Source organism: Lissotriton helveticus, chromosome 10, assembly GCF_964261635.1.
Source record: "Lissotriton helveticus chromosome 10, aLisHel1.1, whole genome shotgun sequence".
Taxonomy (NCBI): Eukaryota; Metazoa; Chordata; class Amphibia; order Caudata; family Salamandridae; genus Lissotriton; species Lissotriton helveticus.
The window spans coordinates 799345215-799372207 of record NC_136071.1 but is presented as its reverse complement, the minus strand read 5'-3'; positions in this window follow the sequence as shown (position 1 = coordinate 799372207).

Here is a 26993-nt window from a genome sequence, read left to right as displayed (position 1 = left end):
ACACTTTTATCTAGGCATTTTTAACAAATGGGAAAAACCGGAACTAGCAACTCCATGCAGCTGTGATGATCTTGCAGTGCAAGATACCATGCACTTTGTCATGTTTTGTCGGTTTTACGCAGAGCCAAGGAAAAAATACTTGGTACCACTCTTGAAGGCGAGTGGCTTTACACAAGTAAGGCCGGCTCTGCTTTTTTTACAATCCTTATCCAACATACATTCTACTTTCTGCATGGCCAATTTCTTGGTAGCGGCTGCAAGGATAAAAAAGAATTCAAACTAGTCCCACTTTTTATGTTTCTGTATGCCTAGACTCACTCTAGCGAAAAGGGCTTTTTAGTGTCAAATGTCAATACATATGAAATGTTTTAAATTTGTGCATGAAATGTTTTTTAAATACTTTGTATGACTTGTAAATAAGTCGAATAAAGATATTTTGACTGACTGAACTCTTGTGAAGAAATATTGATCACTAAGTTTGTTTGGTACTCCTCAGATTCGGTTTTACCACTTCCTTTGCCTCTCCTTGTTTTCCTTTTGTCTTTCCTGGTGGTTGTGTGGCATCCGCGTCCTGGGCGGAAAAAGACGTTTTAGAGGAAGAAGCTGCTTCCACTGATGTAATATCCCTGCTGTCAGGGGTTCTTTCAACTACCTTGGGTGGTGCTCTGTTGATATTCGTTTCCCCCTCTGAGGCCACACTCTCTTGTGATGAAGTGTTGGTGGTTCGTTTGACAAAGGTTCTCCTTTAGGCATACACCTCCGCCCAAGTATACACTTCATTTAATTTATAGTCCAGCGTGTCTCGTTTATATTTCCTGAGTTTCCCTTCCTGTATCTCTTTTGTATGTTTATCCATTCTGGCGTTCATTTCCTCAAGAAATTTTGACCAATCATCCGCGTCCATTCTGGTCTCAAGGTCTGATTCAATGATTGTGATTTCGTCTGTAATCTCTTTAATGACAACAGATAGTTCCTCAATCAACAGTAGAATCAAGTCTAAAGAACATTTGTTCAAAACTGCGTACCAGCGGTCCATAAAGTCTTTCTTCATATGAAACCGGAATAACATGGGTTTTATGGGCATTCTTAATCCTCTTGGGATTCTCTTTGATCGATGATACTGCACAAGTGTGGATGCATGAAGGCGTTGATTTAAGCGTCTTTTTGTTAAAAATTCAAGCTGTTTTAATTGTTGCGGCAAACTGCTCCCCTGCACAGTGAAGGACCGAATGTCGTCAATCAGGGAGTATATTTCAGAAGCCTGATCATTAGTGAAGGCTAGGGTTTCGGCTCGATTCTCGGTAAGACCTGTGATCGTATCAAATGACATATTTATGGTGGGTGCTCACTCCCTGTGGACAGGGAACAAAACAAAAATATGGCAACCCATTACGAGGTGGAAAAACAGTAGGATAAACCCGGAATAGCGTAAGAAAGATTGTTATAAAATCACTGCAGCTACACGTTTCTTTCTTTATAGTTATTTTTTGGTCGTTGTGTTAAAATGGGTAGCATGTACCACACGTATGTCTGTTTGATGAATTCTTTACGCCATACTGTACTGTAATGTATATAATCACCTATGAAATTGGAATGTGCTGTAAACATATGCTGGAATATGTGGAAACATTTTCTGGAAAAACTTAATATAATTAATAAATATATTTAAAAAAAAAAAAAAAAAGAAAGTGCCCACCACTCGCCCCTCTACTCTGTGGGCAGCCCAGTCCCGCCTGCCCCGCTCTGCACCTAAAAGGAACACAACAGAGCCAGTACTGAAAAATAAAATGATAATAATATGGTGTGATTATCATTTCTTTTTTTCCTGTGGGTCAAAGCTACTCTACCTTAGTGGAGGACCTCCGCTGGTGTTACTTCATCTCGAATTTGTTGTATCCTTTATTCCGATTACATTTTCGAATACCCAGGTCCCTTTCAGGTGTGCAGTTATTTAATGGATGTAAATGTGCCTTCGAGTCTTTTTGTTACTTATGCCTTGTGCCTATTACATACTGACATAAATTCCAATGTTGTCTTTTTTATGTGTGTCATGCCAATAGACAAAACCCAGTTTGACAATCTTTATTAAATTTTTGGTAATACCTAGTAATGCAAGGTCATGGCATTGATCCTCCGGCGCCTTTTGTAGATGAAGTATGATTTTTGCAAAGTAACTCTGAAGAATAGGATAGGCTAACTCCTCAATGAGAGTTTCTCAATTTTCCAGCACCTCTAAAATGGTTGGAAATTCATGTTGCAGGGACAAGCAAATGTCCAGTTTGTAACCTATAGATAACAAAGCCTTCTATTTAGTCATTGTGAAATTAGGGACATGAGATGCCATCTTGCCTTAAAGTTCTGAATATATCACATTCTTTCAGTACATTTGTTTTTGGGGTAGCTCGTAAATCGCCTACGTGCTGGAGTGGGTCCAGCGCAACCCAGGTGTTCACCAGAGGTATTTAGTGCCAGTGTTTTTTTTTATATTCTTGCACTCACTAATGTAAATAATGAAGACGGAATTCCGACGCCTAGGCAGATCTCTGAACAATGTTTGCTTCGGGCAAATCAATAATTGGCATTTACTCAAACCCTCCCTCTTATCAAGCTATCTAGACATATCTGGGCTGCTGTGTCAACATGCAGCAGGCACGATACTGATATTTTCCCTTCCAGTAAATGGATGGCTATATGGCTATCTTTATTGATTATTGATTGTATTTTAAAGTCACTGTGAACTTTCTTGTCCATGTAAGTGGTTTTGTGGCATTCAAGTGAAAATACGAATGTCTTATCTTTAGAGGTAGTTGCTGACTTCTCTTAAGAATTTATCCAACCACATAAAGCAAAAAAAAGCCATTTTTTAAATATTTTTAATTCAGCTATTGCAGCCTTTTTTCTAATTTTGTTTTCGAACACCACGACCTAGATTTACAAACACTAGTGCAGGGTGACACAATGCAAACATCTGCAAGATTGAATGAACTTCAATGCGTTGCACAGCACTGGACCTCCAAAGTCTTGCATAGCTATGATGTCCGCTTCCCTGCACATGTAAACAGTGTGATGCACAGCCCATGCACACATGCCATATGACTTTGGGTCACACAACCAAACGAAAAAACTCGCAAGAAACCCATCAAACTTCGGGGAAGTGTGCCTGGACAGAGTGACCAAATCTGAGGCAGTGGCTGCCGTTTACATTGTCTCGTTCCAATTTTACATTTTCGCATTTCTTTTTCGGTGAATGTGGTGTAGCTTACAGGGGGGAGTCTTGTCAGGATAGAACTCTGCCATACTGACAGAGGCTAAGACAAGTCTTGACTTTGTTGGAGGCAAAACATGAAAACTATGGGCCCGATTCACAAAAGTAATCAGAGACAAAATCCTGACTTTACGACTTTCGTTATTCACAAAGTGCATTTAGGATTAGTAAAGTTGGGAAACCTAACTTTACTACCCTAAATGCACTTTGTGAAAACCGAAAGTCGTAAATATAAGGTTTTTGTCTCAGTTAAACTTACGTTTTGCTTAAGACCAAAACTTAAGTTTAACTGAGACAAAATCCTAACTTGACAACTTTCGGTAGTCACAAAGGGCATTTAGGAGTAGTAAAGTTAGGATTCTTTACTTTACTACTCCTAAATTCACTTTGTGAATACCGAAAGTCGTAAAGTTAGGATTTTGTCTAAGATTACTTTTGTGAATCTGGCCCTATATTTTGTGGCTAAATTCTAGATTCACTAGTATGTTTAGAGCTGTCAGGGTAGCCAATATTGTCTATTTGGGCAGAGATACTCAAGTAAAGATGTCCAGAGTAATCTTGTGTCTACTCATCTGTCATCCTGGGTGTTTCTACTTAGTGTTGTATACTGTGTGCACACCATTATCCAAATATTGTATGCTATTTTCTTGATAGATCATGAAGATCATGCTCTGTAAAAATGTAATATATAATTGTCCAACCCTAATCACTATTTAAAATGTAATCTTGAGTGAATGTGCAATATGTATATTTGTAACTGCTATAACCTACAGTTTGCCTACCTTTTCCCTGCTGCTCAGACAGGATGAGTGCTGGTGTGCTTGGTGATGTTTGGAATGTTTGATGATGTTGTAGAATGCATGGGTGCCTGGTGTGGTTTGGAGTGTCAGTTGGAGTGTGCCGGCTGAGCAGCAGGGAGGCTGCTCCTGGTGGGGCATTACATGGATTTGACCATCTTCCAGTTACCTTTATCTGAAGCTGTTACCTTATGAATAAACCAATAACTTGTTTCTACACGACCTGCCTACAAGACATTCTTCATTTTAACAGTAACTCTAACCACTAGTATCTGTAGTAGATTTTTGTACTTACTCCCATTCTTATGTGAGTTTAGAGTTTATCTGTTTGTATCGTTTGTGTTATACATTTAACTCCAAATTTCAAAGTCCTTATGTAATGTAACTGGTTATTTTGTAAAGCAGTCTGACACCTTCGGGTAAAGTTTGCACTAAATACAAATGCATAAATAAGATAGTCATGAAGAGCAACTCATGTTATACATTTTGAAAAGTATAATATAGACAATCATACTGCACACTATTGTAGGTCTGTGCAAGAATCTCCACTGGAAGGAATCTTCATTTCATCATGTCAAGGTACCTCTCTATGCTGTCTCTTGTCTTCCTATTTGAAGCGTTGAGGCTTCTTTAATGTCAGTTACGGAATAGATATATATGGATTTATCAACCATGATATTAGTGCATAACTGTGATCACCGGGTCATGCAGAAAAAGGAAATTATACACATGGTTCAAGTCATCTGCCATCTTCTTTCAATGTTGTCATGTGCCTATGTGTGTCACAGAAGGCTTTGTCCACAAGCACCACTTCCCAGAGTCTGATTGTTCTATACCTGAAAATGTAAGAACTATGTGTACTCGCTAAGAACTTGCCAACACATTAGTGGAGCAGTATGTTACATTACATATTGTCTGAACAGCAAAAGAGTGTGTGTGTGTGCTACCTCTTTCTGTGCTAAACCAGCAAGTGGTACAAGTGTGCCATGTGTAACCTATGGTACCTATGGACTGACCACATTACCTGCTAGTTTTCTCAGCAATCTCATAGTCTGTTTGTCACACTGTTTTACTCTGCCCTTGAAATCATCAGAAGACCCAAACGTGTCTGATCCCTGGATCCCAGCCAGTGACTTCAAGTCAATATCTGTGTGGTTTCAAAGAAGAGTGTGTATTACATGTGTGTCTCCTTTTATCACATGGGTCTGCTTTCCCTTTGCATGATTTTATGTTACAGAAGTAGTCTTTGTTCCCAGAAAGATCTGCCCTTTTGCACTGTTATGATTGGATTCTTCTGAGAGAGTTTATATGTCAGTTACATGATGGTCAATTCACCTAAATGACAGGGGTAGTGGAAGTAACATCACATGCTATTTGACCTTTACTTTCAGTCACACACATAGATTCACACATTGCCTAACTCTGAAATGGCACTCTGAACAATATACAATGTCGCTGTGGGGGGCTATAGAAGACTAAAATCTGATGAGGATCAGGTCTCTAAGCAAAACTCCTCTTCAGCTCCTCCCTCGCCAAGAGGTTTGAAGGCAAGAACAATGGGTTGTCCTACAATCTGCCGACCTTGGAATCTGATCCCTTCCACCTCTCCTCTCACCACTTTTGTCCTGGAGGCCAGCTGGAGAACGTAGCGGGAGGCGCTTCCCAGTAGCACCAGGACCGGTGCCTTTTGATGGAACTTTGACGATGCCCCTTGGGCAGATAACATAACTGTTTGTACTTCCTGGGAGCCCGAGCAACCTTGGCCCATGCCCGGTGGAGCTGTCGTATGCAGCTATGGAGGAGTTTTGGCTCTGGTTGTCCCCCTCGGCTGACACCTACCCAGCCGGACATCTGACATTGCTTTCCTCGTCGCCTCGTTGTGTTTCCTTCCTTCCCCCGCATCTCACGTTTTTGTTTTCTCCTATGTCTTTACTTGAAACCTGTAACTTGATGTAAACCTGTAACCTGTAACTCTCTGATCCTCATGTAAAGCGCTCTGAATCCTCTGGGTCGAGCCAATAAATAAATAAACATATAACACACTCTCTCTCACATAAACACACTCTCACCTGCAAACACACACATAACATACCTTTAATTTTTTTTAACTTACTTCAGTTGTTGGGGGGGTTCCTATTCCAGCTAAGTTGACTCCATTCTAATAGTGAATACAGCACCTTCATTCACTATTAGTGTATGGCACTGATTTTGCTACCTCGCAGGCCAGAGGTCGCAAAGGCAGTGCCAGCAGTTGCAAGTGGCAAGCCAGGGGTCGCAGCTGCTACCCCTGGCGACCCCTAATTGATGTTTATTTTCAGTTTAGGCTGTGCGATGTTTTGAGAAGTTCACTAAGCTTTCCCTTGGTGAACTTATAAAAAGTATCCCTGTTTAGCTACCCATAGGCCCACCGCAAGATTTTCTTTGCACGTCAACAGCATTTTCGTTAAGTAATGAGTTAATTGTAAGTCCAATTATATCAGGCAAGCTGGACATGTATGTAGAGTTTTCTCTCTTTATATTTATCTTTTACAGAGTAGTTCCTATGCACAAAGGGTGAATGTATGCAGAATGTCATCTGCATGTTTACCTTGAGTGAGCTTCTCCATGTTAAATTGCTTTGCACAGAAGAACACCCCTGATTATGTCTAACAGGATTTTTCACAGGGATTTGAATTCATAGTCATATATGTGATAATTACGACAACCCACTGATTCCCCAGACAGATTTCAGCAGTTCAAACCTGGCAAATCTTTCAACAGAAAAAACCTTGTAAAAAGGTAAAACATACATTTTCGTACACGTCTTGTGCATTTTCCATATGCTAAGCTTCAATTCAAGGGCCAAAACACGGAATAGGTGGTATTTGCAGCACTTGCTAAATACCTCACCCCAATGGTGCTACCCAGGTGCCGTACATATTAACTGTAATGCACACAACTGGGAAATAGGCCCAAAGGTTTTCAGCAAATTATGTCTGATGCAGAACACTTTCATTAGCATTAAATGAGGTGGTACGTGACATAAATTGCCACAAAGTTACCAATTTGATACAATTGTGGGAAAGTGTAAAAAACTTCATACATACATACATACATAGCAAAAAAAAGTGTCCCAATGACAATTTCTACATGATGTAAAATTGATTGCCATGCTTGAAACGTTTACTTCTTTTATGATTGTAATATGTGCTGTGCATGTGCTATGTGCAAACTGTGATCACAAAGTATCCTGTTAAATTGTCATCTTTGTGCAGGATTCGCAGTTACAAGTGGTACAGTGTTTATTGCACCTGGTAACTTCCAGGTGCGATTAAGATTGCACCCTACATTCAATTTCGGCATTTCAAAAATGACAGAATTTCACTAGAGGATAAGTCTAGGGGGCAGATTTATGAAGGCCTTGCGCCGCCGGTGCGTCATTTTTAACATGGGAAATAGTGACGCACCGGCGGCGCAAGGCCTTCATAAATCTGCCCCTAGGTATTTATTGGGAACATATGCATTTTAGTGAAGTTAGGACCAATATACTCTTGTTGCTCCTCAAATAGTTGTAATAGGAGAAAATTGCCACACCCTATAAAGTATGAACATCTTGTTGTACGATTTGTATCACATGTGATAATTATTGGCCTAATTGTAATCAGGCACTTGGGGGCATATTACCAAGCATAAGCGAAAAATATCGCTAAGCTTGGTTAGAGGCAATAATTATATCGCCGTGCTTCGCCTATTTTTATCGCTTAGGAGCCTTGCTATTATCAAGGTTTATCTCCTAAGCGATAAAAATCGGCCGAAATGCATGAATATTGCTGAAAAGTCAGCGATATTCATGCATTACCGAGCAAATGCTCTTAGCCATGTTATCCAACTACCATTGGATAACATGGCTAAGAACTGCTCTGGGCAGGCGTTAGCTTTTGGAGATAATCGTGCATAGTGCGATTATTTCCAAAAGTAGGTAATATGAGATAGCGATGTTAGCGACTGTTTCCAGTCGCTAACATCTTGGCATGCCCACTTTGCATGTCATTAGCGATAAATAACGCTGACATGCAAAGTGGGCCGCAAGAAGATCGCTATCTCCTAATAGCTGTGGCTAACTGGTGTTAGCGACAGCTAGGTAATAGGGCGATTAAATTATCGCCGCTTTACTGGGAAAAATTCCCGCTAAAGCGGCGATAAGGCCCTTGGTAATATGCCCCGTAGTGTAGACTTGGTTATATGTCAGATATATAATGTAAACACAAATATTCTCATAGGGATCAATCAAAAACATTGCATTACAATAATAATGGCACTTTTCTTGTAGGTATAATTTTTGCGTAAAGGTTTTTACTTGTTTTATCCTTCACTAATACAACATATCTATCTTCCACTGGGCAAAGTAGTGATGTAACCAATGCAAGCATTTGTCAATATCTCATTCAAGACAATGTATATGTAATATTCAATAGAAAAAATTATTGCCATGTAAATATATTGAACCGGGTTAAATGTTGTGAACCTCTGAGACTCATGATTCCATATATTTAAATAATCTTTATAAATATGTTCATTTTATGAGTGCACAACACATTTCCTTTAGTGTCTTATCTTTCCACCCTGAGAAAGTGAAAGGTTGTCGCAATAATTTACTTTCATTTTTTCCTTGCCCTTTTTAGTTATTTTGATGCTTAAGCACTTGTCTTGAATTGTAGTTGACATGTTTTGGCCTGAACATATTTTAAAACCTCTTTGAGACTATCTAAGGCTCGGGTATTTCTGTTTTAATGTTTTGGGATTTAGCATTGACCTAAATATACCATGAATTGACTAATATACACATTTGAGTCTAGCTGCAGTAACAAAAATGCATTGGGCAGTGATTGGATACTGATTATTTTGGGCAATACTATACACATGTGACAAAGGAGAAGGCCCCTAGTGCCCATAGATTTCACTGGAGGCTTTCCTGACAGGATTAAAGTATACAGCAAATGCTTATTTGTATTCATTTTTTTGTGAGCTTATCATTGTCTGCCAGATTCACACATAGAAACTTTAGAAACTGTGCCTGTAACTACCAGGTGTGGCTAGCAACATTATGACTTTGTATGATATAAGATTGTCTGTTGAATTATCATTTTGGAGTTTGATATAGACCTCCAGTTAACCTATTGACATATGTTGGCACTTGTATGTAAACATGTGTTGATATTATATATGCTGTGTATAAGACAAACAACATAAGAGTGATTTATATGTATCGTTTGGAGAATGGCTGCATTTTCATGTATGTCTTGTAGAAATTAAGAGGAGTCCTTGTATTCAGTGCTGAAAGGACACTGGAATATGCACAGGCCGAAACATGTTGACTCAAATCTAAGAGGAATGCACGAAGCCTCAAAATAACTAAAACAAATTCTTGGATTTTTGTAACTTTAATCAGAATTAAGTGCAATATTGTCTGGCTCTTTCACTACCTCAGGTTGGAAAGATAAGGTACCAGATGAAATGTATCTTTCATACATAGAATGAATATATTTACAATGACTATTTGAATATTTTGAACTATGGGACTTAGAGATTCATAACATTTGCCCTGATTCAATGTATTAAGTATAATTTCTTATCTAACCGCATGTAACCAACACATTGTATTGAGTGAGATGATAACATGTGGTTGTCCTGGTTATATCTCTTATAAGTAATGTAGAAGATAGATATTTGGAAGTAGCCCTACTCCATGGCCTCCCAGAGTACATTACACCCCCTTAGGGGCATCCTACATGCCCCAGTCTGCCCCATCCAGGGCATGAAGCAATATGACCACATCACCCTCATCCTTATGGTAACATGCAGGCTCCCCTTGCTGGCCAACAACATTCTCAAAAACAGCTGCATCATTCACAAAGCCATCATGGCCGGCACCCACACGTATCTTGCAGCCGCGGCCGGTAGTGGGAGTACCGGCCGGGCGGTGACATGGGGAGGGGGAGTGGCAGGGTGGGGGGTAGTAATGTATGGATTACGGACTTTAAAAGGTAAGTAAACATAAAAATAAATAAAACGAATTTCGTTGCACACACTGCATCGCATTTGGTGATGCAGTGTGTGCAACGAAATTTGTTTAATTATTTTTATGTTTACTTACCTTTTAAAGTCCGTAATCCATACATTACTACCCCCACCCTCACCCTGCCCCTCCCCCTCCCTACGTCACCGCCCGGCCGGTACTCCCACCACCGGCCGCGGCTGGTATCTTGCAGAAAAGCTCATCGTCTCTGGTGGTTCTCAGGACACTCGCAGCCAGGACAAAATCAAATTGCAGATTAAGGACTGCAAAAAAGAAAGGTAGAGAACATGCCTTTTTCATCCATGCACCTAAAATCTGGAACAACATCCATGTATTCATCAGGACCGCTCCAATTCTGTTGATATTGAGGAAACAGCCGAAGATTCACTTCTTTAAAGTGCACTACATTGCAATGTATTAACTGTCCACAACTCAGCTTCCTCTCATATTACTCATTGACTTTAAGCTTGCCTTTGACTTTGTAAAATGCTTCATTAACTATTTATAAAAATACCACATACATACATACTATTGAATGATGAAACAAGCAAAACTGATTTATGCACAATAATACCAATGCAAACAGCTTTATTATTATCATGATATAGTTTTATCAATGGTTGTATGATATTATGATGCTTACTTTACCACGCATGCCTTGTATATATATTTATTCGTTTTTGGGGATCCCCCAAACATTATCACCCTATACCCTTACCCATCCTTAAACCCCAAAACATTCGTACTAACCTATTCCCTTAGGCATCCCTAAACCCTAATATTATATTTATATATCTTATGCTTTTACCACACATATTTTTACAATACATATAACCTTACCATGCATGCCTTTACAATAAAATGTAGAGCATATATAAGGTAAGTGTGTGAATGTATATATTTTATTGTAAAGGCATTTGCGTGGCGAAGGCATTGCGCGATAAAGGATGTATGGTAAAAGCATTGCATTGAAATGCCAGCGTTATAAGGTAAACATCCGGCATATTTGTGTTTACAGTATACATAAAAGCCCAGGTTTTCACAGGGTTATTGGTCAATCCCCACTACACAATAAACATGATATGGCCATGCCAGTAGGGCCTCATAAGCCTATATGTGGACATCATTGCCTGGGGTTCCTGTCCTATTAGTGTAGGTGAGACTGTTCTGCAGCATTTACAAATTAAGTAATTCATATTTATTTTAATTGTCAACTGCATGTTTTCATTTTTTTTATCATTCAATATTTTAGCATTACATTTCATTCGTTTTATTGTTTTTTTCAGCAGAAAATAAATAACATTTTCTTTTAAATGTGGTGATTCTTTGTTTATCCACATAGGATGATTAATGTCTCACGTGCAAATATGTATTTTCCTTTCAGAAGGCGCGCCATTTTGTTGTATGCCTTGGGTGCTTTCTATGATTTTTTAAAAGGCTTTTCTCATAATAATTCCAGAGCAGTGAACAACAGTTCTTTGAAAAAGTGTTTTTGGATAATGATGGGTACGGATCCACACATAAGAATGCCAGATTTATCCCGTTTTAAATCTCTCGTTACAGACGTGTACAGAATTGCACAGCATCTGAGATGAAAAGGGACTGGACAGCAGCATTCGGCAATCCACAGGGAAAAAAAGTACTAAGTGGTTACAAGATACTCCTTTTAAAAGCCGTTCGCCTTTTCATGCTCGCCTGGTGGGATGTCAGCATAAAACATGTAATTAAGGCAACTTTTCTTCCACTGAAATCTGCGCCCCCTTTGTTCCGCTGTCAACCCTGACTACTATAATGAGTAACTGGGCTTCACCGACAATCTGGAAGGTAGCAATCCAGGTTGTGCCAGAGGGCAGATATTTACGGCTACATCTGGCTTTTGTTTTCTTAAAACTTTACCTCCCTTTCCCCTCCTTTCTACATTTGTTTGTTTTATATTAAGTTTCTCATCTGGATTCTGGAATCTGAGGCCCAGATGTAGGACGGCAAATACCGGTCGGTAATGGCCGATTTCGGCCGTTACCGACCGGTATTTGGATTTTCAGATGTAGGGGGCCTTTGATTTACAGAATCGGTAAATTTACCGATTCGGTAAATTTACAGAATCGGTAAAATACCGATTCGGTAAATTTACCGATTCTGTAAATCAATATGTAGGTGGCACTGTAATCAGTGCCACAGGCCCTTACCGAATCGTTATTTACCATGGAATACTATTCCATGGTAAATAACGAATTCCAGTGTACATGCACATCTGTGCATGTACACCTGTGCCATGTGGCACACAGACATGCCCTAAGGGCATGTCTGTGTGTCACATGGCACACAAGCCCGAAACAGGGGTGCAACAGGGTGTCAAAGTGACACCCTGTCCCCCTTGTAAAATCTGTAATTTTACCGATTCGGTAATTACCGAAACGCTATTTGCTATTGAATCCTATGGGCTTCAAAGGCCCATTGGAATCAATGGCAAATACCGATTCGGTAATTACCGAATCGGTAATTACCGAATCTTACAGATTCGGTATTTTTACCGAATTATTTACCTACATAGCAATTACCGAATTGTAAATACCGAATCGGTAAAATTCGGTATTTACCATTCGGTAAATTGCTATTACCTACATCTGGGCCTGAGTTCCTAAAACTCACTACTGCTTTTATCAAAGATAATAACTTCCCTTTCGCTGAAATAACTGCGCATTATGATGTGCTTTTAAAATTGCAAGCCGTGGGCAATTTCACAAATGTGGTGTTTGGGCTCCCACAGTTGAAAAATAATGAAAGTAACCTGGATTTAATTTTTATAGATCGCTTGCTAATGCAGGTTTGCTGTTCTAACCCTATACATAACAAGTGTTACCATTCAGTTAGGCAATATCACTCCATTTATCGACCTTGGAAGGATGAAAGTCCGTCTTGCCATACTAGGATTCGACCATCTTTTCTATAAGTTGTACATTTATCTAAGCAGTGAGCACTTAACTCACTGCACATTCTTAAATTAATCTAGGGGCAGATGTTCTAAACGACGTCTCATAAATTAGTCGTAAATTGTGCAGCAACGTTTTGCGACTGTTCTTTAATTTAGTGGTGGAACATATGTACTGATAGGTCACATTCCAACTTTTCCATTCACTGGGTTTGCAGAATGACCCGCCTAGTAAATATTAATTAGGTATGTTGCTCTTTTTGACGCACTGTGGTTGGTTAAAACACATAAGTGACCTGCAAGGAACAGCAGAGCAATATCCCTGCATTTGCATTCCCAACGAATTATTTTTTTAAATTTGTTTTTTTAATTAAATAGATCATATTCCTAAAAGGAATTGGTGTTATTTAAGAAAAAAATATTTTCATTTGGGACAACATTGGGGGAGGGTGGGTAGCTCGGAGGAATGGGACCATAGGCTCCAATTCCGAAATTGAATTTGCTGCCACTTTCTCGCCGCCATCTTATTTGGGATTCGGAAAGAATCAGAAAAGTACTTTTACAGGTTAGGAATAATTTTCATACTCTAAAAGGCGTTTTGCATTCAAAGAAATTCCCTTTTGCAGCCGCAAACCCTATGAATTTGCAAATCGCAGGGTTTGCTATTGCAAAACGGCATTGTGCATAAGGCCTCCAATTCTGGGATGCAAGTCTCAGCAATCACGCTGAAAAATAAATGCACTGACCAGGCAACCTTGTCCAGCTACACCCTGATTACATTTATTTTTTGATAATTACACACTATTTTATGTGATAAGCGTAACTTTTTCGTAAAGCAGTTACACATCAACTGGCCAAATCTACTAAAATCTGTGAATGTGACCATAAAGGAATTGCTGATCTAGCTTCGATAGAGGCAATTAAAAGATTTCCTGAACACGCAAGGGTTCTCCGCAGAGCCACTGGTATGCTCACAAACTTGATGCTTATAGAAAGCAGCATCCCAGGAAATGTGTACACAGGAAACAAATCCTCTTGGGTTACTCTGGCTGAAGAGGAGGCGACCACAAAAACTAAACAACATGGGGTCGATTTCCAGAGTCTCGTAGGGCCCAGCTGTCTTTGTTCCAAGTCCAGTGTGCACGCCATTCCATTTGTGAACAGGCTCCTGGCCTGTTTCGAACATTTTTCTAAAGACTCAACAGGTAATTTAATTAAACAAAATGTAAATTTGTCATATGGATGGTGCTTCCTGGATATCTTTCTCACGAGATGTCATCATGATATGTCATGGTAGAGAAGAGAAAGACAAGCTGTGGCTAACTTATTAGGCACTGTGTTGTTTCATGTCTCCTCCAATCAAATGGACTGTTTGCAGGGTGACCTTCTGTGTGTTCCAATATTCGAAAAACAAAGTACTTCTTTCTAAATCCAAGGCCAACTTGCTCACTTGACTCCTACACTATGATTCACAAAATTTACGGCTTGAAAGTAGGACATTTACTCACACTGGTCTATGCCTATGAATTAAGTATATGTCTCACGCCCAAGGGGTTCTCAAATAACTCCAGTAGGCGTGGGAATCTGTGACTGAAAAAGATTCCCAGAAGTCGTCACATGTGTAGACAAATACCCAGATGGAAATGCACACCAGTACATATCCGCATTCTCGAATGTCACATTAAAGTGCATGTGAACTTTCCAACTTTCAGTTTGCTGTGTCCCTGTGGCAGAGGTGTCCAAGGTAGAGACAGAAAGGCTGGATCCATGTCAGATTTTGACCACGTTCACATAAAACCAGTTTCCATACAATTAATAGAAATGTAACTTATTTAAATTGCTACAGGTTATCCTGAAAATCTGGCAAAGCCATTCTGGACCCAAATCCTTGCTCTAAAAGATGTTTTCCTTATGGAGAAACCCCGGTCCATGCACCCCACCAATGTTGATGGTGTTTCTTCCAAACCGCCATCTTGAAAACAGATTAATCTCTTATAGGGATTCATCCTCCAGCCTTTACCAAGGTGGGAAACTACCTGTAAACAGGCAAATCATAGAGTGGAGGGTATTCTAAAGTTCAGTGCTATTAAAGGAAAATAAAAGAACCTAGAATTGGTGCAAGGATGGCATGAAGTAGTAGAGTCACCAAGAGAGGCTGACTGATGATAACAAGTAGGTTGACAGGGAATCAAGACATAATAGAGGTGCCAAGGAAGGCAACCACTCAAACACAACAGAATGTCATTGCCAGTAGGTCTTGCCTTGGCTTGCTAGGTGTAAGGATTAACTTTAAAAAAAAATTATCGCAAGCATTTGTAACAAAAATCAAAAGAAGTTAAATGATAAAATATGGCACTTAAATGTTGCATCCATGTATTTATAAAAAAAAAATTAAATTACAAACAAAACTTGCCCATCTAATACTATTCTATTAGAACAACTTAAATGCTTTCTAGCAGGCAAGTAAACAGGCATAGACACATTTTCTTTGTTTTATTACACATCACAGATACATATTATTGTTATTGGGGCAAAGAAAAGGTACTATTGACTTTGAATTACTGTAACCCGAAGGCATAGTATAAACAAAGATAACCAAAAAATAATAAAAAACTGAAAGAAAAAAGCATGTATAAAGTAAAGCATTTGCCTACCAGCCTTCGCACGGAAGTTAATTTGTGCTTAGGAGGGTGTGCATATGTGATCTGGCAAAATTGCTGTCACCCAATGGTCAAGAGAATCAATGCCTGAAATGGGCAGATTCATTGTACCATGCTGTGGTGATAAACAAAATGTGAATAATAGCTGAGCAGACCAATGGATGAAGGGGGCTGACCCTAAGCCCTTCTATGCATTTATAAATGAATATATCTGTTTGATTATGTGAAGCTGGAAAAACAGTTAAAGCTGTCTGTAGACCTGACTTAAAGGACAGGACTGACATTGTTAATAGAGCTTGAGGAGAGCATGATGAAATGTGACTAGAGGGCATTTAAAAGATTTATGAAAGCCATCTAGAGTGCTGCAGTGTGACCTGTCCGATAATACAATTGGTCACAATTCTTCAATCAGTTAGTGGGAAAAATTATCTCTGAATACAGGACTGAGAACCCATAGGTAGATATCCCTTCGAGGGAGAGCTGAGAGATCACACGAGGAAGGAAGAGGGATGTGAGAGAAGTTCATGGGGGGTGAGATGGAGAATGGAAGGAAGGACAGAGGTGAGACAGTGGTAGTGTGGTGGATGACGTGGAGAGAGAGACCTGAGTCAGGGGGTGGTGGCAGGGGTTGTGAGGTAGCTGGAAAGTATGTGCAGGAGAGGCAGACGGGAGGGAAGTTAGCGTATGTATGGAATAACAATGGAAGTGATAGGGGAGAGAGGGTTTGAGAGTGGGATAATGGTGAGAGAAAGGGATGGGAGAGGATGTGATGAGGTTGTGAAGTATATGATGGAGTCACCTAAAAGAGAAGCGATGATAGAAGGTCTCAGGGGTATGAGGGGAGGGCAGGAGAAGTGAGAGGAGAAAAGAATCAAGAAGATAATAAAGGGGCAAGTGGGACAGACGAAGGGGGAGAGTGAATGAAAGTAGCAAGCTTGTTTATGTAGGAGATGTGGTAAGAGGGTGAGAGGTCTGGATGGTAAGGTAGGAGGGAAGATGAAAGAGCTGTGAGACGGATGACCTAAAGTGAGAAGCAAAGACACAGAATATATTTAGCACATCTGCTTTCTGAGCCTCTCATCATCTGATTACAGGTTTAGGTTTTTGTCTTTGTAAACAAATGTTGCGATTCGGGAAGGCAATAAATTAAGTTCAGAAATTCAGAGTGGTGATCATGTGATTCTATATAAAGCTTCGGTTACCCATAACCAACAGTGCAGTGGTCTTGAAATGAAGCCTGCAGTCACTTTACTGAAGATTAATCTACATGACATGTCACAAAAGATGATGTGTATAAAGGACGTATCATCTCATTCCATGCCACAGAAATGAATACCAAACGTGTGTAACGTCATATGTGCTAGTACCTAAGACAGGATTTATTTATGCAATTAGAAGGAACATCTTTTCGTAGCATCTAAACTTAATAATTAAACCTACATGTAAGACAGTGTGCATAATGCTTACACGAGACAATATCCTTCTGCAAACCTGTACACTATGCAGTACACAGATACATATGCGATTTTCCTTGAATGAGCAAGAATTCCACTTTTGAGAATAATCCTGTTTAAAAGCTTAACATTTGGTGCTACACAAACATATGTAAGCGGCTGATGTATAAATGACTTTTTATTTGCAATGTTGTTGCAAAAAGCTTTGCGAATGCAAAGCCCAATTTCACAACGTACAAAAGAGTGCAAAGTCGGGAAAGAAGCCAAAGTGCAATCACTTTGCGATTCGTTACTGAAATGCCCCAAAAATGCATGTTTGACAAAAAGCGATAATAATAGAAAATTTTGCAACAGGCTATCTTTGGTGCAAAAAAATATAAACTATAAAAGGAGGTTGCTTTTTAAGTCGCAATTGCACGAAGAGGCCGGGCACTCCATAATGTTTTGCATTGCACTGCAACCAGCCTCCGTTTGAGCTATGTTCCAATCCACTGCATCTCAAAGCCATGGTTTGCAAAAAGTCACAAACGCCCCACCTAATTAAAATGAACAGTGTGGGAATTGGTTTGCGATTCTTTACAAAGTTGTTGTTCCTGATGGGATTGTGGCTTGCATGGGGCAGCCAGCTTCCATCCCAGTATTCGGATTTGCATGATCCCAGCCAGTTACATTTAATGATGTTGGTGGTGTGTGATTCTTGTGCACAGTAACTTGGGGGCATATTACCAAGTGGGGTGATAGGCAATTATCGCCGATTTAGCAGCCGTTTTCGGCCGCTAAGCGGCGATAATTCTATCACCCTGTTAGCTTTTAGGTGATAGCGAGCGGTTTGGGGCCCGCTTCACATGTCAGCGATGTTTATCGCTAATGACATGCAAAGTGGGCGTACCCAACCAGTTAGCGACTGAAAGCAGTCGCTAACATCGCTATCGGCTATTAGCAAGGCAGGCGTAGAGTTGGAAATATTCACGCTAAGCGCGAATATCTCCAAATACTAACACCTGCCCAGACCAGTTCTTAGCCATGTTATCCAATGGGAGGTGGATAACATGGCTAAGAGCATTTAGTCGCTAATGCGTGAATATCGCTGTATTCTCAGCGATATTCACGCATTGCGCCACTATCGCTGGATATTTTAGCACAATAGAAAAATTGTTGCTAATAGCATGCTTTCTACGCTAACATATCCAGCGATAGGCACAAATAATCGTCGCTAAGCCTATTTAGCGATAAATATCGTCGCTAAGCCTATTTAGCGATAAATATCGCTACTTGTTGGTAATATGACCCTTGGTATTTTAACGTAAGGGATGTGCAGAACTTGAGACACAGTCTTGTTTCAGTGAAGAAAGTGCGAAGGAGGGAAAGAAGAGGAAGGGAGACTATGTGGCCTTATGGCTACAGCGGTCGAACTCAATGCTGGGGAACCGGGTTTGGGGCTCGGCAGGGATGCTCAACATTCTGTGACTCTGGGCAAATTACCTAATCTCCCTGTGCCTGCGTTACACAATGTGTCTTTGTGTAACGCAACTGGTGCTCATGTAAAGCGCTCTGGTACCTGCAACCTATGGGTCAAGTTTGCGATATATAAAACAATGGCAAGCGACAGAAATAAGAGAATGTCCAAATCCTGAATAGAGAAGTGGGAGACCAAGCCAGTAGTAGCTGGGGCAGAACAGAAAGAGGGGCCAGGTCAGAGAGAGGTGGCTCACCAATAGGCGAACAGGAATAGGGTAAGGGCTTTTAGGTTAGCTGAAGTGGAGCCTGCAAGATGGAGAAAGTTGACTTGCAACTTCTTTTGATGCATGGCTTCCCACTGGAGAAAGTTCCTGTGCATTTAAATCCACCTAATTACCAAATGCTGGTGTTCTTTTTGTGCATCAGCTGCTGGTGTTCCCAATTCTAGAGAGAGTTCCTGGAGCTCTCCGGGGTCGTCAACTGCCCCATCATCAGAGCATCAGGTAAGCATGCATTATGATTGAGTGTAATAAAATCTGAGCTCCAAGATCCTAAGACTGAGTTACTAATGTATACTCCTTATTTCCATATAAAGAGCTGCTTGCATGGAATGCTTATATTTGACCCCGTGGAGAAGAGATACTGGTTGAGCATCGAGATAAGACCAAGCTAGTAGGACCAGATCCGGAATCAGTCTCTCTCTCGCTCTCTCTGTCTTGCTCTCTCTTCATCTCTCTCTCTCTCCCTCTCCCTCTATTTTCTTCTGGGGGTGGTGGCAGAAGTTTTCTATCTTAAGGATCAACTGTCCCTTCACATGGAAAGTAATGAATTGACTTTGGTACCTGGTGTCACAATCAATCTTGTTCTCTAAACTCAGCCCTTAACAGGATGATGTATTTCACCCTTAAACATCCAACCTATGTCAAATATATTGTGAACATATAATTATAATAAAATTCATTAGTTACTTCAAATAAATAATGACTAATAGGGGAATATTAAACAATAATCCACTTTTCTCTGTCTTCCTGGTCCCTTTCCCAACTTGATAGATAAAACATGTTTGCCTTCTGTTCTGTCTTTATTTTGATCATTGTCACTTCTCTAATGGAACCCCTGCAATGCATTTCTTATCCATTACTGCATTTAGTGACATACCATGCCACAGCTCAGAGAGAATAGAGTGTGATTGCTATTATGATTAAGCATGGGCGAAATCTGCGAAATCGCGGTCCGCGAAATCGCACGAAAGCGAATTCGCGATCTGCATAATTCGCGAATTCGTGCGAAATTGCGAATTTTTGTTTTTTGCATGTTCGCGGGGCTTTTTGCGTGTTCGCGGGGCTTTTTGCGTGTTCGCGGGCCGCTTGCATGACGAAGTTACCCATGCGGTCGTGTATGGGCATAGCACCCTCTGGTTCATCACTGCCACCCTCTGGTTCATCACTGCCACCCTCTGGTTCATCACAGCACCCTCTGGTTCACCACTGCCACCCTCTGGTTCACCACTGACACCCTCTGGTTCACCACTGCCACCCACTGGTTCATCAGTGCTACCCTCTGGTTCACCCCTGCCACCCTCAGGTTCAGCACTCACTACTGCCACCCTCTGGTTCATCACAGCACCCTCTGGTTCACCCCTGCTGCCACCCTCTGGTTCAGCACTCACCACTGCCACCCTCTGGTTTAATACAGCACCCTCTGGTTCACCACTGCCACCCTCTGGTTCACCACCACCACCCTCTGGTTCACCACTGTCACCCTCTGGTTCACCACTACCACCCTCTTGTTCCCCACTGCCACCCTCTGATTCATCACTGCCACCCTCTGGTTCATTACTGCCACCCTCTGGTTCGCCACTGCCACCCTCAGGATCATCACTGCCACCCTCTGGTTCATCACAGCCACCCTCTGGTTCACCACTGCCACCCTCTGGTTCACCACTGCCACCCTCTGGTTCATCACAGCACCCTCTGGTTCACCACTGACACACTTTGGTTCACCCCTGCCACCCTCAGGTTCAGCACTCACTACTGCCACCCTCTGGTTCATCACAGCACCCTCTGGTTCACCCCTGCTGCCACCCTCTGGTTCAGCACTCACCACTGCCACCCTATAGTTCATCACAGCACCCTCTGGTTCACAACTGTCACCCTCTGGTTCACCACTACCACCCTCTTGTTCACCACTGCCACCATCTGGTTCATCACAGGACCCTCTGGTTCACCACTGTCACCCTCTGGTTCACCACTACCACCCTCTTGTTCACCACTGCCACCCTCTGGTTCATCACTGCCACCCTCTGGTTCATTACTGCCACCCTCTGGTTCGCCACTGCCACCCTCAGGATCACCACTGCCCCCCTCTGGTTCATCACTGCCACCCTCTGGTTCACCACTGCCACCCTCAGGTTCAGCACTCACTACTGCCACCCTCTGGTTCATCACAGCACCCTCTGGTTCAACCCTGCTGCCAACCTCTGGTTCAGCACTCACCACTGCCACCCTCTGGTTCATCACAGCACCCTCTGGTTCACCACTGTCACCCTCTGGTTCACCGCTACCACCCTCTTGTTCACCACTGCCACCCTCTGGTTCATTACTGCCACCCTCTGGTTCGCCACTGCCACCCTCAGGATCATCACTGCCACCCTCTGGTTCATCACTGCCACCCTCTGGTTCACCACTGCCACCCTCTGGTTCACCACTGCCACCCTCTAGTTCATCACAGCACCCTCTGGTTCACCACTGACACCCTCTGGTTCACCGCTACCACTCTCTTGTTCATCACTGCCACCCTCTGGTTCATTACTGCCACCCTCTGGTTCGCCACTGCCACCCTCAGGATCATCACTGCCACCCTCTGGTTCATCACTGCCACCCTCTGGTTCACCACTGCCACCCTCTGGTTCACCACTGCCACCCTCTGGTTCATCACAGCACCCTCTGGTTCACCACTGACACCCTCTGGTTCACCCCTGCCACCCTCAGGTTCAGCACTCACTACTGCCACCCTCTGGTTCATCACAGCACCCTCTGGTTCACCCCTGCTGCCACCCTCTGGTTCAGCACTCACCACTGCCACCCTCTGGTTTAATACAGCACCCTCTGGTTCACCACTGTCACCCTCTGGTTCACCACTACCACCCTCTTGTTCACCACTGCCACCATCTGGTTCATCACAGGACCCTCTGGTTCACCACTGTCACCCTCTGGTTCACCACTACCACCCACTGGTTCACCACTAGCACCCTCTTGTTCACCACTGCCACCCTCTGGTTCATCACTGCCACCCTCTGGTTCATTACTGCCACCCTCTGGTTCGCCACTGCCACCCTCAGGATCACCACTGCCCCCCTCTGGTTCATCACTGCCACCCTCTGGTTCACCACTGCCACCCTCAGGTTCAGCACTCACTACTGCCACCCTCTGGTTCACCACAGCACCCTCTGGTTCACCCCTGCTGCCACCCTCTGGTTCAGCACTCACCACTGCCACCCTCTGGTTCATCACAGCACCCTCTGGTTCACCACTGTCACCCTCTGGTTCACCGCTACCACCCTCTTGTTCACCACTGCCACCCTCTGGTTCATTACTGCCACCCTCTGGTTCGCCACTGCCACCCTCAGGATCATCACTGCCACCCTCTGGTTCATCACTGCCACCCTCTGGTTCACCACTGCCACCCTCTGGTTCACCACTGCCACCCTCTGGTTCATTACAGCACCCTCTGGTTCACCACTGACACCCTCTGGTTCACCGCTACCACCCTCTTGTTCATCACTGCCACCCTCTGGTTCATTACTGCCACCCTCTGGTTCATTACTGCCACCCTCTGGTTCGCCACTGCCACCCTCAGGATCATCACTGCCACCCTCTGGTTCATCACTGCCACCCTCTGGTTCACCACTGCCACCCTCTGGTTCACCACTGCCACCCTCTGGTTCATCACAGCACCCTCTGGTTCACCACTGACACCCTCTGGTACACCCCTGCCACCCTCAGGTTCAGCACTCACTACTGCCACCCTCTGGTTCATCACAGCACCCTCTGGTTCACCCCTGCTGCCACCCTCTGGTTCAGCACTCACCACTGCCACCCTATGGTACATCACAGCACCCTCTGGTTCACCACTGTCACCCTCTGGTTCACCACTACCACCCTCTCATTCACCACTGCCACCCTCTGGTTCATCACAGCACCCTCTGGTTCACCACTGTCACCCTCTGGTTCACCACTACCACCCTCTTGTTCACCACTGCCACCCTCTGGTTCATCACTGCCACCCTCTGGTTCATTACTGCCACCCTCTGGTTCGCCACTGCCACCCTCAGGATCATCACTGCCACCCTCTGGTTCATCACTGCCACCCTCTGGTTCACCACTGCCACCCTCAGGCTCAGCACTCACTACTGCCACCCTCTGGTTCATCACAGCACCCTCCGGTTCACCCTTGCTGCCACCCTCTGGTTCAGCACTCACCACTGCCACCCTCTGGTTCATCACAGCACCCTCTGGCTCACCACTGTCACCCTCTGGTTCACCGCTACCACCCTCTTGTTCACCACTGCCACCCTCTGGGTCATAACTGCCACCCTCTGGTTCATTACTGCCACCCTCTGGTTCACCACTGCCACCCTCAGGATCATCATTGCCACCCTCTGGTTCATCACTGCCACCCTCTGGTTCACCACTGCCACCCTCTGGCTCACCACTGCCACCCTCTGGTTCATCACAGCACCCTCTGGTTCACCACTGACACCCTCTGGTTCACCCCCTGGTTCATCACAGCACCCTCTGGTTCACCACTGTGACCCTCTGGTTCACCACTACCACCCTCTTTGTTCACCACTGCCACCCTCTGGTTCATCACTGCCACCCTCTGGTTCGCCACTGCCACCCTCAGGATCATCACTGCCACCCTCTGGTTCATCACTGCCACCCTCTGGTTCACCACTGGCACCCTCTGGTTCACCACTGCCACCCTCTGGTTCATCACAGCACCCTCTGGTTCACCACTGGCACCCTCTGGTTCACCACTGCCACCCTCTGGTTCATCACAGCACCCTCTGGTTCACCACTGACACCCTCTGGTTCACCCCCTGGTTCATCACAGCACCCTCTGGTTCACCACTGTCACCCTCTGGTTCACCACTACCACCCTCTCGTTCACCACTGCCACCCTATGGTTTATCACTGGCACCCTCTGGTTCATTACTGCCACCATCTGGTTCGCCACTGCCACCCTCAGGATCATCACTGCCACCCTCTGGTTCATCACTGCCACCCTCTGGTTCACCACTGCCACCCTGTGGTTCATCACAGCACCCTCTGGTTCACCACTGACACCCTCTAGTTCACCCCCTGGTTCATCACAGCACCCTCTGGTTCACCACTGTCACCCTCTGGTTCACACTACCGCCCTCTTGTTCACCACTGCCACCCTCTGGTTCATCACTGCCACCCTCTGGTTCATTACTGCCACCCTCTGGTTCGCCACTGCCACCCTCAGGATCATCACTGCCACCCTCTGGTTCATCACTGCCTCCCTCTGGTTCTCCACTGCCACCCTCTAGTTCACCACTGCCACCCTCTGGTTCACCACTGCCACCCTCTGGTTCATCACAGCACCCTCTGGTTCACCACTGACACCCTCTGGTTCACCTCCTGGTTTATCACAGCACCCTCTGGTTCACCACTGTCACCCTCTGGTTCACCACTACCACCCTCTTGTTCACCACTGCCACCCTCTGGTTCATCACTGCCACCCTCTGGTTCATTACTGCCACCCTCTGGTTCGCCACTGCCACCCTCAGGATCATCACTGCCACCCTCTGGTTCATCACTGCCACCCTCTGGTTCACCACTGCCACCCTCTGGTTCACCACTGCCACCCTCTGGTTCATCACAGCACCCGCTGGTTCACCCGTGCTGCCACCCTCTGGTTCAGCACTCACCACTGCCACCTTCTGGTTCATCACAGCACCCTCTGGTTCACCACTGCCACCCTCTGGATCATCACTGCCCCCCTCTGGTTCATCACTGCCACCCTCTGGTTCATCACATCACCCTCTGGTTCACCAGTGCCACCCTCTTGTTCACCACTACCACCCTCTTGTTCACCACTGTAGATTATGGGGGGGAAAGCACACGTGCCCAGCCTCAACTGAGATGAATTAATTTGGGGCTGGTGAATGTGTCACTGAATTTGTGCTTCAAGTCTGGCACCTGCTTCCTTAGCTGTAAGTGCTTCCTGTTGCAGTTATTTTTTTTACAGGAGCATTGTGCCATACTTGTAACTATTCTCTGACCCTGCTTTGAGGGTCAGAGAATAGTTGCAAGTAGGCTACTGAACTCTGGAGGGGCCACTCAGGAAACACTACAGGGAATGGTTACAAATTAGCTTGAACTTTTGCACCTGCTAAGTGCTTTCAGTTTTCCAAAAATCGTTTTTCTGCCATTTCGCGAGATTCGCGGAGCGCAAATTTGTGCGAAATCGAACTTGCAATCCGCAAATTCATGCTAATTTGCTGATTTCTTTTTTTTTGCGTGTTCGCGTGGTTTTTTGCTTATTCGCGGACCACTTTCAGCGCACCGACCCCGAGGTTGCCCAAGCGGTCGTGTATGGGCACGGCCATCTTGTTTGCGTGATGGGTTTCCGTTTCCGGGCGCTAGTTGCATGCTCGCGTCGTATGCGGCGCGCGATTACGTGTTCGTGGGCGTTTTTGCGTGCTCGCGGGGGAATTATCGCGCAAACTTACCCACGCGGTCCTCTATGGGCGCGGCCATCTTGTTTTTCATTCACTGCTATGGTTTTGGGCATGCTACCTTTCTATCCATCTTACATCTTTGTAATCCTATGTTTTTCTGAACTTTTTTTTGTTTTTTTTGCTTATTATCGTTCTCTTCAATTTCCTACATCTATATTTTGTGTTTTTTTAACTTTTTGTTACTTTATTACCTACTTTATTTCTTTCGCTCTCTCTCTTATTTTTTTTCACACCTATTCTTCTTTCCTTCTTCTTGTGCCCAGGACCATGGCTAAGGGAGGCGACAAGGGCAAGAGGAAGGGCCCAGCACCCCGTACCGGGCTCCCTTGCGGGCGTTTGAGGGGGGAGGAAGTCCAGGCCAGGGAGATCTTCTCTGCGGTGGAGGTGGCCGCCTTGATGGTTTTTGTCCAAGTCCACCTCCCTAAGACCGTGGCAGCAGGTGGGCGGATTGCTTCCGGTTACGGCGTCCGGGAGCGTCGCCAGCTGTGGGAGAAGGTGTGCAGGCGCATGTATAAGGAGTCTGGGGTCCGGCGCACCTACCAGCAGGTGACGCACCAGTGGAGTGACATCTTGGACCGGGAGCATGACATGCTCGACCTGCTAGGATTGGAGATCCCTGGCCTTGGTAAGTAGCTATTTAATAACTACTTTTTTCCTTCTGCTCTGTTATATTGCTAATCTATTTTTTTCCTGAAGAGTACGAATGCTGCTGATTCGATTACATTGCAGGTAAATTAATGTTTAAATAGCTTCTGTCATTGCAGGGGCTCGCCTGGTTATTGACGTTGCTACTATGCTTAATTGTTTGCAACTTTTAAGTCATTTGAGAGCATTACTGCGTAATGCTAGAGACAGTAGACTCAAGTCTAGTCCTTCTTTGTACTCCTGCTGCTGCCACTTTGGAGAGATAGTGGTGGATTGATACATTGAGTATATGATTTATTACTTCTTATAGGACATTTGTTAGTGGTCTGCAATCATGATGACGGACTGTGTCTGTCACGCGACGTCTCATGCTGCTGAGTGATGGCAGTGATAGTAGAACCTTTTTGTTGTTGATGTAGTTAGTGAATTTCATAACTTTCCTATTAGACGGTCTGCGAATCCTGCAATACTGTACTACTATCCTCCTAGTTGACCAGATCAGATGCAATTGATGTTAATTTGTTTCCCCGACATAATTTTAGATTGAGTACAAAGAAATCAAATATTTCCAAAAAAACAATCATCCATGTTGTGTTTCTTTATTTCATGATCACCAGCACCTCCCAGGGGCAAGGCGCCGGCGGCGACAGAGACTCCGGTGGCAGAAGTTGGAGAGGATCAGTCACTTGCAGGCTCTTCTGCTGGCCCCAGTAAGTTGTTCTAGTGTTATATTAATACATATTTATTTATTGTACTTATAAAGCGCACTACCACCTCAAGAGGCATCCTGGCGCTGGAGAACCCAAGGGAAAGATGTGATTAGTTACAGACTACAGATTAAGCCCGGGTGGGAAAGAGCAAGGTTTTTAACTGTCTTCTGAAAGTGAGAAGGCAGTTGATCTTCCTTAAATCAATAGGCAGCGAGTTCCAGAGCTTGGCCGCAGCCACGCTAAATGACCTG